This window comes from Vicugna pacos, chromosome 17 (genome assembly GCF_048564905.1).
Source record: "Vicugna pacos chromosome 17, VicPac4, whole genome shotgun sequence".
NCBI classification, from domain to species: Eukaryota; Metazoa; Chordata; class Mammalia; order Artiodactyla; family Camelidae; genus Vicugna; species Vicugna pacos.
Genome location: NC_133003.1, coordinates 7,778,743 through 7,792,328, shown reverse-complemented (window position 1 = coordinate 7,792,328; position 13,586 = coordinate 7,778,743). Strand labels below are relative to the sequence as shown.

The following is a 13,586-nucleotide window of genomic DNA, read 5'->3' as shown; positions in this document are numbered from 1 at the left end:
GTGTGTGTGTGTGTGTGTGTGTGTGTAACAGCTTTTTTTCTTTTATTTCCAATCCTTCTGTCTTCTCTACTACGCTGGCTAGGACACGTATAATATGGAAGCCATGACAGTGGACTTATTTTTCCCTAATTTTAAAGACAATGATTCTATTATTTGATGATAAAGTCAAATATATATGCATGTTTTTTGTAGAAACCATTAAAAGATAATAAAAAGTAGTTTTCCTTCAATTACCAGTTTACTAAGAGTATTTTGAGGGGGGTTAAACATGAAGTGGTGTTGAATTTTATCAAATGCTTTTCTGAATACTGAGGTGAATATAAGATTTTTCTTTTTAATCTGTGAATCAGGTAAGTTGTGTTAATGAATTTATTAATGATAAACCCACTTGCACTCTGGGTAAACGCTATATGGTCATGTCATAAGATTTTTTTCTTTAACATATATTATTGCGTTCAGTTTATTAATAATTATATAAGATTTGTTCATATACGTGTTTATAGGTGAGACTCGTCTATTACTTTCATTTTTCCCCTTTTGTCTTTCTGGTTTTGATATCAAGATTAAAATGGTCTCATAAAATGAGATATAGAATATCCTCCTTTATTGGTAAGTTTGCTTAAGGGAGGAATTTCTAATTTTGTCAAACATTTAAGAATTCTAAAGAGGCACAAACTACTATGTATAAAATAAATAACCGACAAGGATAGATTGTACACGTACAGCACAGGGAATATGGCTAGTATTTTATAGTAACTTTAAATGGAGTATAATCTATAAAAATATTGAATCACTATGTTGTACACTTGAAGCTAATAAGTCAATTATATTTCAACCAAAAAAATTAAGCAACCAGAAGCAAACAGAACAAAATGTTACTATCTGCTAAGTCCATGCAGTGAGTACATAGGTATTTCATGTTTTCTCTATACTGGAAATCTCTCATAACTAAAAAATGAAAAATTAAAAATAGTTTAAAAAACCATAAATTAGTAAAACTGATAGAACATTATGAATCATGTAGAAGCATTCTCTAGAAGATTTGCACAAATACGAATATTTGCTTATTTTCTCCAATCTGTCATGAAACAAACTGAGAATTTTTCTTGTAATGAATTTTAAATTTGCAAACAATAAAAGTTTCTTTGAGAATACACACACAAAAAAGAATTCCAGGGTAACTACTGTACCTCTCAGTATGTTCTTTCACTCTGAATTTGTTTATACCATTTTTTTCAATTCATTTATCTTGTCAGAGTTTTGTAAACAACCAGAGTTTCAGTCTTCTTATTTATTCATTTTTACTTATTTTTTATTTTTTTAAATTTAAAATTTTATTTTTAAATTTAAACAATTTTTATTTTATTTTTATTTTTAAATTTTTATTTCTTTATTATTGAGTTCAGTCTTCTTATTTATTTTTTTCAATTCTATCTATATTAATAGCTGCATTTTATTTTTTCCTTCCTTCTACTTTCTTTGGGAATTCTTTGTTGGCCTTTCTCTTCTTGAGTTGATGCTTAGTTAATTCATACTCAATCTTTTTTTTAAACTTTATTAATTTTATTACATTGTGGTAAGAATACTTAACATGACATCTACCCTCTTAATCTTTTAAGAATGTAATAGAGCATTTAATTTCAATTTCATTAAAGAACTCCTTCTAGTATTTCTTGTTGGGCAGGTTTAGTGAAGATGAACCCCTTTATCTTTGTTTGTTTCAGAGTATCTTTATCCCTCCTTCAATTCTGAAGGACAACTTGGCCAGAAAGAGTATTCTTGGTTGGTAGTTTTCTTTCTTTCATGAGTTCTTTCAGAATTTTGAATGTATCATCTCCCTCCCTATCTTCACTCTTTTTTGTTCTTTGTGCTCCTCTGATTGTTTGAGTCCAGTGAGCTATCTTCAAATTCATTTATCTTTTCTTCTGTTTGATCTAGTCTGTTGTTGAACACTTCTTTTGAATTTTTAGTAACATATGATTTCTTTTTAGAATTTTTATATTTCCTCCTCCTGTTGAAATTCTCACAGTGCTCCTGCATTGCTCTCCTGACCTCAGTGAGCAGCTTTATAATGATTTTGAATTATCTGGCACGTAAATCACTTATCTCCCCTGGTTTTTTCACTGGGGTAAGCCAGGGGGAGAAGACATGGAACATTTATTTCCACATGGTCATTCAGGGTCCCATGGGACTACTAATTGTGTGCCCTATTAGTTCTCAGATGCAGGCTAATTAGAACCATTAGGCAGCCGCTGAAAAAGTATGCAGTCAAATTCCTTCTAGGGGAAACAGGGGAGTCTTGTGTTTTTGCCTGCTCCCTCTGTGCTGGTCACCCATATGTTAGACATCACCTGTTTGTATTCTGTGGTGAATGGGGACTTGAGAGTTTCGAGCCCTTTAGGTTCTCTAAGACTTGGGAGCCAGTCCCTCAAGTGGTAGCCATAAAAGTTGGGGGGTGCTAGATATACGGAGCAGCTCTTTCCAGAAAGAAGATGAACACTTGCTTTTATCACTGGAGTGAGTGAGGGGAGCGAAGGGGATGGAAGTGCCCACAAGCCCTTTCAGGCTCCCCGAGGAACACAATCAGCTTCCAGATGCAGGCTGGTGAGAAGCGCAACCCTTGGGCAGCAATGAGGAAAGTATGCAGGTGAACCCCTTCCAGGGAGAAACTGGTAACCTTGTGTTTTAGCCTGCTTCCTCTGTGTTGAGCCCAGGGGGATGGCCATGGTAAGTGCCTGCACTTCTGTGCAAAACTGCCTCACAAATGCTGATTCCCACTGGCTCTCAGAGCGAGTGATTTGGAAGCTGGTCCCCTGGGTAGCAGCCATGAAAGTTGAGGAGATCTGTGGTCCCACCCCTTTGCTCTTCAGGGAGAGGCTGGCAGCTGGGGGCTCCTTCCTGAATGTAAGGAGCTACTATGGAGGTTATGGCATCGATGCTTTTCCTACTCATTTCAACGTGGGTATTTTCTCAGTCATCCTACATGTAGAATTCACTCAACTTGTTTCTGTATTTTCTCTCCAAGGGAACTGATCTGCATGTAGCTGTTTATTCCGTGCACCTGTAGGAAGAAGAAAAGTCTGAAGCCTCATATTCAGCTGTTTTGCTAATGTCCTTTGTATTTTGTTTTTTTTTTTTACTTTTAATTACTTGCAGGAAAATACAAAACAGTAGTAGTAATATCAGACATCTTTGTCTTGTTGTGACTTTGACAAGACTGAAGCGTAAATCTGGTCATCAGAAATGGAAGAAATTAAGGTTATCTTTGTCAAGGCTTTCCTCTGGTTGTATGTTCCAGGACACCATCACACCATCACCCATCCTCCACAAGCCCCCACGTGAGATGCAAACAGTGTATTAGGAAGGGGAGATAATGCTGGCCACTGGGTGAAGGGCTACCAACTCAAAAACCAAACGTAAAGAGGGATGAGGGAGATTCTAAATCTAAGGCAGGTATTGGGAGGCTATGTGGACAACAAAGCTGAGGATAAGGAGTTGGGGTACAGTCCTCGAAATGGTGAGGTTCTCCATTACAAGTTGGTTCAAGCATCTTCTACTTCTATTTATTATTTAATAAGAGAAATAGGTCTTACTGATATTTGAGAGCAAACTGACACTAGAAATCTCACTCAGTCTCTATGTGAGCAGGTCATACATCCTGAATGGGACATGAAGCCTCCTGCTGGAAAGGTGGGAGGTACCACAACTCAGTGTTTCACGAGGGGCCCTTCAGTTCTCCATTTAATGTCACTATATTACAGACATTTAACGAAATGGGTTTATAGATTATATTATCTAGATTATTCCTCACAAAATGAAGTCACTTAAAATATTTCTAAAGAGAAATGACATCTTGAAGAGAATACTAATAACACATATTATTAAAGTATAAGAGACATAAAAGAAAGCAGAACGTGACGACTATCTGCCACTTAACTGCCTGGGATTCTGTCCATCTTGCAATCACTGGTCTGCTCTAAAGCAGAAAGCACTCTAAGTTTACCGGCACCACATCAGTGGAAAGCTTAGCAAAATCCATTATGATAGCCTATTATAAAATGTTAAGGGGATTAAAAGATTACTTTGAAATGGTAGATAAAGTTTTCAGATTTTCTTAGGAAGTTGGGTCTCACAGTGGATAACACTGAGAAGATAAATTAACACTAAGAAAATGTCATTATTACTTAAATACTGATACTCATTTTCAATTGTGTCTAACTTAAACCTCTTGGTATTTTAGATTGGACACAGTTTATCTAGGCTAATAGAATTTATACTACAGATTATAAAATACTTACTCTTTTCAAACCAGATTCTCATTTTATTTCTATTACCTTTTCTCCAACACACTGGTTTTCAAAATTGTTGTCACATACAGAAGGTGCAAATGAAGAGGAGAAAGAGAGAAGAGAGGAGTAAGGAAAGCGGTGGAGTATTTGAAGGGGTCCCTATAAAATCATGCCTAAGTTGTCAACACTTTAGTGTGTAAAGATATTGACAAATACAAAGCTGTGCTAAGTACACTTGCTTTGCTCAACTTCTGTTTCTAATTTTTTTATTTCATAACTTAGCTAACATATTAAACTAGAGAAGTCAGAAGAAAAGGTAAAAGTTACATTTTGGAAAATAGAAAACACTGAACATCTATTCAAAATTACACGGCCGTTAAGTTCAGGCTGTACATTAGTTTATTTACTCATTCACTTAAGGCCATAGGTATGAATGGTTATAGACAATTTCCAGTCAGACAGCTCTACCACTTTTTACTAGGCAAAAAAGTTAACCACTCTGGATATTATTATTATCTGGGGATAATAAGAGTACCACCACTCTGGAACCTCTTTTATAAGGATGCTGATCCCGTTCATAAAGGCTGTCTTTATGAATTAATCACCACCCAAAGGCTCCACCTCCTAATACCATCACATTAGGGGTTAGGTTTCGATATGAATTTGACCCGACACAAATATCCATTCTACAGCATTCCATCTGGGCCCCAAAATTCACATTCCTTTCACATGAAAAATACATTCATCCCATTCACAACAACTCCCAAAAGTCTTAACTCCTTTCAGCGTCAACTCAAAAATCCAAAGTTATGTCTAAGTATCACCTAAATTAGATATGAGTGAGACTGAAGGGAGGATTCATCCTGAGGCCAACTCTCTTCCCACTGTGAACCTGTGAAATCAAAAGTTGCTATGTGTTTCCAAAATACAACGGTGGGACAGGCACAGGCCTGACACTCCCCCTCCACAGGGAGAAGAAAGAAAGGAGCGTCAGGTCCAGAGCGAGTCTAAACACTAAAGCTGGATAATAGTCTTGTTTGGCTCTGCGCTCTGCCCCCCAGGCCTACGGGGGTTGCAGACCCCTTCTAGGCCCACTGGGGTGGGTCCCAGCCCCACAGTTTTGCCAGGTAGGGGCTGGGCCCCTAGGCTATAGGTGGCCTTGCCTCTGTGGCTTTGGGCAGCCCATACAGGTAAGAGTCAGGTGCCTGTGGCTCACCTGGGTTTTACTGGTCTGGGGTCAGCCCTGGCCCACAGCCCCAGTGGGCCATGCCTCAGCAGGCATCCTCTGTGGTGACTCTGCCCCTGCAGGGATTCTCTGCCTGTGTCCCAAGCCAGGAAACCTAGGTGGCAGTAGCTATGCTGTTGTGGCTGTGCCTGGTCAGAGACAGCACCCAGGCATGGCAGCAAAGTCTGCTGATGGGTAGATGCCGCAGAGGAACCCGCTGGAACATACCTGAGGCAGTCAAGGATCTTGGCACGAATGTGGGGAGCAGAAGCCTTGAGGCAAGGCTGGGCAGCATGTGTTAAGGACCCACAAGTGACTGTGGCCCCTCCTTTGAAATCATTCTGTCCTCCATGCCTTTCTTTGCATTGCGTGATGGGGGTGGCAGCCCTGATGGTCTCTGAATTGCCCTCGCTCTTCCAGGCTCTTAAACAATACCACCTAGCTTCAGCTGAAATGGCCGATCAGCTCCTTAATATGCTTATTTGGCCACACCTTTCATGGTCTTTCCCAAACAGCAGCTCATTCTACCCAATATGGATAGGCTGAGAATTTCCCAAGTATTTTAAGTTCTGCTTCCTTTCTGATGAAACAGTTCTGCCTTTGAGTCTTTTCTCTCTTCTCACATTTTACTGTAAGCCAAGAGAACTTACTTCACTTAGTCAAGAGATGCTAAGCTGGACCTTCAACATCTTGCTTAGACATTTTCTCTGCCAAATATCCACTTTGTTTACTCATCAGTTCTCCCTTCCACAGAACACTAGGCATGAGCACAATTCAGCCAAGTTCTTTGCAGCTTCATAACAAGGATTGCTTTTTCTCCATTGTTCGATACCGTGTTTCTCATTTCCACCTGATACCTCATCAGACTGCCTTCACACTGTCCACAATTCTACCAAGATTCTGCTCAAGATTACGTAGGTATTCTCCAAGAAGACTGAAGCTTTGTCTACAGTTCTGCTCTTTTCTTTCTGGGTTCTCAACAGAATTGCCCTTAATGGGCTGTTCATTCATGACAATGTGGCCTTTTTCTAGCATGAACCTCAAGACTCTTCCAGCCTCTACCCCTTACCCAGTTCCAAAGCCACTTCCACATTTTCAGTTATTTACTACAGCAGAACCCCTGCTTCTCAGTACCAATTTCTGTCTCTGTCTGGGCTGCTATAACAAAAAATTCCAGACTGGGTGACTTATAAACAACATTTAGTTCTCATAAATCTGGTGGCTGGGATGTCCAAGATCAAGGTACTGACATATTGAGTGTCTCGTAAGAACCCGCGGCCTGGTTCACAGGTGGCCATCACTTGGCAGGAGGGGCCAAGGTACTTTCTGGCCTCTCATTTAAATGCATTAATTCCATCTGCTCTCATGACATAATCACCTCCCAAAGGCTCCACCTCCTAATACCATCATATTTTAGGGAGACACAAATATTCAGTCTACAGCGACAAACCTACATTGGTTTTGAAAGAGAGGGGTAGATTCTTAGTGGTAAGGGAGGATAGTGGCAGATGAAGCTTAGATATCTGTTTGGGGCAAATGGATGAACAGTGGAGTTAATAACCAAACAGGGCATATAAATATGGAGCAAGCTTGATATTTAGGGATCAGAAATAATACATTCCTTTTGGTCTTAGGTTTAAAATGCCTGTGAGTCTGCTAGGTAGGCAGTATGAAGTATGGGGCTCATCCTCTAGAAGAAAATTCTAGAGTCACACAATAGAAAGTCAGAGTTTTCTGCTCAGTTCTGCTGTAAACCTGAAACTGCTCTAAAGAAATAAAACGTATTATTAAAACAAAAAGTCAGAGTATAAACTGGGGACCAGCAATCCTAGGCAGTTACTCAACTCTTAAATGACTGACCATCTGGTTTTTAAATTTTTTTTTTTAAAGAGACCAAAGATTTTCTAATCCTTTAATCCTAATTATTTAATTAATTAATTAGGGTGTTTATTTATTTATTATTTAAGTATAGTTGATTTACAATGTTGCATTAGTTTCAGGTGTACAGCAAAATTATTCAGTTTATATATATATATATTATATACACACACATATCATATATATATATATATATATTTTCTCAGATCCTTTTCATTATAGGTTATTACAAGATACTGACTATAGTTCCCTGTGCTCTACCGTAGGTCCTTGCTGTTCATCTATTTTATATGCAGTAGTAGTGTATCTGTTAATCCTAAACTTACCCTTAAACCTCTACCCTTTACTGATTCCTTTACTAGTTCTTCTGTCTCTCTCTAGGCCCTAAATGTAGGCCTTTCCAAGGTTCTGTCTTCAAACTTCTCTTTCTACATTCTTTTCCTTGGGGATTTCATTCAAATAGCTTTGACTCTCTCTCCCATGCAAACAGCTGCCAAATCTCCGTCTTAATCCCTGAACTTCATCTCAAATCTCATCTTCACATCTACATTCCGAATAATTTTGACACTTGGATTTACTCAAGCACCCTCAATTTGGGCGAAATCAAGTTTTCTTTTCCTTCAAAACAGTTTGTCTCTCATTACTGTTACCTAGACTCAAATTTCATCCAGGGTCAACTTTGAAACTGCCTACTTCCTCATCCCCTCTATGTAAATTTAAAGCTGTCATTTTGTTACAACTTACAAAATTGAAAAGGTTTCTGCCTGTGTTCCCACCTTTCCAATCCTACTGCTACAAACCTAGCTCAGTTTCTCATTAGTTCATTTAGACTGCTATAAACAGCCAACTGACCAATCTGTCTACTTTCTCTCTCCTCACGTTGATTTTCAAGTCACTGATAATAGGTTAATCTTATAAACTCTCAATAATGGATCCTCTTGCTAAAAAAACGTATTATTTGCCATTGCTAACATAATTGGAAATAAGGTCCCCACTCTGTATTTGAATTGTCCACAGTGCAACTCTACAGTGAAGTAGTTAAGAGTATGGGTTTTATTACCAGTCAGACCTTGATTAAGATCTAAGAACACGAACTTAACAGCTATATGACTGTGGGCAAAATCATTTAATATCTTTTCATCTGGAAAGCAGTAATAATGCTAACACCACCTCACAGAATGTTGTAAAAGTTCAGTAAAATAATGCACATAGGGTACGTGGCAAGAAGCAGAACATGCAACGGGTGCTCATTAAATGGTTGCTAGCATTACATTCTTTATTAGTCTTCCAGACAGCATCAACTTACATTATTTGATATTTCCCAAACATACCCAGTGTGTTCTGTCTCTATACCATTGCTCATGCTCTTCTTCTTACTCCATCATTACCTGTAAACTGCCTACTTTGAAGACCCACCCCTTAAACACCGTGTCTTTCCAGAAGTCTTTCTGGATATCCCCAACTGGCTGCAATTTCTCCCTGCTTGACCTTCCTGTCCTCTTAACTTCAGGTACTGACAACATTCTGCTACATATTATAATGACGTTACTGTCTAATTCCCACCACTGCACTGTAAGCTCGCCCAGGGAAGAGGCATTATTTTTGTACCTCCAGCAATAAATGAGTTGATGATGAAGACATTGTTGTCTCTGTGTTGATCTCAAAATGCCTCTAAATAATGCTTTAACATGAAGGAGTCGTTCATATCACTTCCCTAATTTTGCTCAATTTCTTCTATATTTCTGTGGGGCATAGGGAACTGGCTAAATATACTAACAGATGGGAAAGGGATTAGTGAGTAATTTTTTATTTATAACAATACATTACAATGCATTACTACTTAAATTGAATTTATTAAAGAGACCACCAAAGTCGGCAGAACCCCACCAAACAGTTCTAAATAATTTAATATAGCACAATTACTATAGATATTTGTAGCATTAAAGTGAAATTCATGAGCTAAAGAAAGTAAGAAAAGTCCATATGGGCTTTATGTAAGTTCTCCAAAGATTTCTGTATTCCATGAACGTTATTGAAGAATGTTAGAGCAGAGTCTGAAAAAAATCAGAAAATGAGATCAAGTCTTCTTGAATTGAATTATTACATCATTCCATTGTTCAACAGAACAAAGGTCTCAAAGATAGAGCACAGCCAATATGAATTCTTATGAAGCATCACTTTTTATTACAATGTTTACGTACTTTATTTGTGACTGATGTATCCCAGATGGGAAAATTACAACATAACCAAGGAGTTCTGAATAATCTCAGAATATAATGAGACAGTGTGAATAAATACGTACAGGATAGGAGTAAAGATAAATGGATGCTTATAATAGAAACTGTTTTTATTGTCTGTATGTGAATGAGAAAAATAATGACTGTTCTTCCAAATGAAAAAGTTGCCCTTATTCTTTTGATCTCCAACACTGCTGTTACAGGAAGTGCATACACTTTTAGCTACCGACTAACCCAGATGATGCAAGTCTTCTGGGTTTGAGAAAAATAATAGTTACTATATGAGTGTCCTCAGAGTCAGTGCATTTCAGTATTAGAATTTCAATTTTCATCACTCCCATTTCTAGGTAACATGTCATGTGTAACCAACAGCTGTACAACTGTAATACCAAACCCGCCTACTTCCAAAGATAATCTGAAGTGATTAAAAAGGTAATTTTAATATTCTGGATTAAAATTTCATAATATTCAAGACAGAGGAGAAAAAGATCAGGACTTAGTGTCAAAAACGTAGTTTCTCATCTTGGCTGTGCAACTTCCTAGCTCTATAATCCGTGAGGTAAAGAAAGTGGGGCTAGACGGTTTCTAAAACATTGTCCCCCTTTCCTACTTCTTGATTTATGCTTTCAGACTGTTCTTCCTCAAAAATCCTCTACTCCGCCTGCTGGACCATTAGCTCCTCGGCTATGTTCCTTTGAAGCATGTCTCAGAGCCCACATTTCACTAGCCACCCTTTCATCACATCTGTGTTAAGTCTTGTCAGCTCTCAAGACTTACTATATCTTACTTGCTTTGCAGCATGTGCTGGTTTTCAGTGTTTCTTCTGTCTTCAGTTCACATATAATTTCTTTTAACTTGGCAATCATGTTAGAAAAAAGGTGTATTTCTTGTCAATCATTAACATTCAACACTCTTCATCACCTTCAGTCCCCATCTGGGGCCTTCAATCTGGTATCTGCCATCGTCTTTCATGAAATATGCTTTTATCACTATCTTCAAGACAATTAAATAGAGCAGGTATGAATTCCCTTCGGCAAATGTTCATTGAGTGTTTCACTGTCCTTCTCACTAACCAGCCCAATGTAATGTTATCAGCTCTGAAGTCAGGAAGTGCACGAGGAGTCCAGAATCTACTAATTACCAGTTGTATAGCTTTGGGAAAGTCGTTTAACTTCATAATTTTATCTGCAAAATTACTATTTTATAGAGAAGTTGTAAAGATAAATTGAGAAAAATAAGCATATGTAGTAGAGAATACTGATTGTAATAAAAATTAAAGAACAGCGTTTATACTAGGGACAATCAAGTTTGGAAGTTCTCCCAATACTTCCAGAGTTGGATTTTTTTCTTTTTCATTCTTAGGAAGAGTCCATGAAGAAAAACCAAAATACAGAGAAGGAAGGTAGAGTATATAATAGCTAAAAGAGATAGGGGTTCTACTGGGATGAATCTGAAGATACTGTATACCAATTTAGCAAAGTTTAAAACTACATTAGTCTACGATTTTAAAATGGTAAAGGATTATTTGAAATTCTCACATACTAATGACAAAAATGGAAATTGGTAGACACTTGGGGAGAGAAATTTTGAAGTATGTGACAAAAGCCTTTAAAATGTATCCAGATAGCAGAGGTATTTCACCACAGTTAAATTGCTGATTTGGAGAACTACATTATAGTCATGTAATAATAAAAATAATTTCTTGTTTTTGGAAATAACGTACTGAAGTATCAAGTGGTAAAGACAAATCATATCTGCAAGCTACTCTTTGTAAAGATTGCATTCCTTGCCAAGTGTGGTCAGCCTCTCTGGCACCAGCAAGTTACACCAGGAATGCTAACTGTCATTTCCGTGGCCACCTGTGAGCTGGGCACAGGGACAGTAAGTGGCTATTAAAACTAACCATCGTTAGTTAGTTCCGTGTGTCAACTTGGCTGGGTCAGGGTACCCAGATATTCGGTCAAATATTATTCTGGATGTTTCTGTGAAGGTGTTTTTTAAGATGAGATTAACATGTAAATTACTGGGCTTTGAGTAAGGCAGATTATCCTTCACAATGTGGCTGGGCCTCAGCCAATCAGTCGAAGGCCTTAACAGATCAAAAACCAATCCTCCCGAAGCAAGAAGGAATTTTGTCAGCAGACTGCCTTTGGACTTGAAATGCAACTCCCCACTGAGTCTCTAGCTTGCTGGTCTACCCCAGCAGATTTTTTTGGGGGGGTGGGTGGGGGTGGGGGGGCTTACCAAGTCACCACAATCGTATGAGCCAGTTCCTTAAAATAAATTGCTCTCTCCCTCTCTCTATATGTATATACAGATACACACATACACATATATATAATGTGTATATACACACAGACACACACACACATCCCGTTTGTTGGTTCTGTTCCTCTGGAACGCCCTAACACAGTGGGTAAGTAAAAGCGTCACATGGCTCACTTACTGAAATGAGCAGCTGCTTTCTTTAGTAAGCACTCTTCTGGGTATTGTCATGTTTTTATTAGATTCAAAAATTAGATTCCAGAAGTCCAAAAAAGTTAAGTCTAACAGTTTCTGCCAGCTTAATCATTGCTTTAGTGAAGGGATTGATTTTAAATTCCCTAATCTGCTATTTTCAGTAATACCACTACAACTTACTCTTAAATGATTCAATATACATACCCAATTATATACTGAATATACATTCCTACATCATTATTTTTAAATATTACCATTGAGAATATTGGGGAAATCTGAGTATAAAGCAACTGGAAATTCTTCCTTCTATTCTTCAAACTTTTCTTTACATGACATTATATCAAAATAAAACAACTTTTTAAACTTAGCTGTCTCAGAGACTGGTTCAAGATGGGAGACTGAATACACGCCAGAGCTTCTCATGCCACCCCAAGTGCCAGGGAATCACAGAAGAGTATACCTATCTCCATATCTTCTAAAAAATATATATTTTTTAAAAAAGCAGGCAGTACCTTCAGGTCTCCAGAAACTAGGAGGACTCCTCCCATGAAAGAAGATAGATGGGAATGAAGAGAAGGAAGCCACAGCCCAAAACATAAACAGATGAAAACGCCTACAAAGATGGAAGCTGGTCCGAGGGTATGCTAAGCCTACAGTGTCAGATAATGAATACAGGACAGGTCTGGGATAGCCAAGAGAGTGAGGGTCACCTCTCTTTGGGCCAGACAGTGAGCAAAGAGATGTCTATCGTCAGGTAGAGCAGAGCCAACCAACCCTGGGGTGAAGGGGTAGAACAGGGGCTTCAGGAGGCTAGCAACACCCAGGAAGAATAGAGTTCTCACGACCCAGAAGAAGCCACTGGCTCACCCCATCTAGGAATTTGGTCCTACCACTCCTCCTTCCGTATTTGGAGAAAAGCTAAAGTAACGAGAGAGTTTATAAACAATCCCAAGTACAGAGCTGAATACTCAATCACAAAAATTAAAGAAAAAAACCCAATAATGGAAGAGAGGAAACAAACCCAACCAAAGAAAACATTCATTACCTAGGAAACACAAGTTTTATAAACTAAACAAGATGGCATTTTAGAATGTCTACTAACTCCAGAAAGATATGAAAGGATATTCATTTCTTTAAAAGAATCAACAGACTGTTATGGAAATTTAAATTCTGACCACTGAAATTAAAAAAAAAACAATCGATACACTGTCAAAATAAAAATAAATAAACTGCAAGACTGAGCCAAGGGTTTTTCACAGAATGCAACCCACATTTAAAAAAATGACGTATAAGAGAAATGAATACACTAGGAAACCAGCAAGAGAAAAACACATAAATAACCAACAGAGTTGATCAATGTGGACTGTCATTAAAACAGACAGTCAAACAAACAACTCAGAAACTGGGTGGCTTCAACAACCATCTTCAACAACATAAAACAAATTTATTTTCTCACCGTTTTGGAGGATGGAAGTCCAGGATCAAGGTCCTGGCTGA

General features: G+C 38.1%; 1 protein-coding gene across 5 annotated transcripts in view; it reads right to left on the bottom strand.

The window, feature by feature from the left end:
* Positions 1-13,586, bottom strand: part of ZCWPW2 (zinc finger CW-type and PWWP domain containing 2) — a 114,329-nt gene that overhangs the window by 75,894 nt on the left and 24,849 nt on the right. For 2 of the 5 annotated variants that reach the window (XM_072940900.1, XM_072940899.1), the window contains one exon: positions 3,002-3,061. The exons of the other annotated variants lie outside the window; for them this stretch is intronic. The gene's annotated coding sequence lies outside the window, so the exon portion shown is untranslated. The remainder of the gene's footprint in view (positions 1-3,001; positions 3,062-13,586) is intronic. 5 annotated transcript variants of the gene reach the window in all.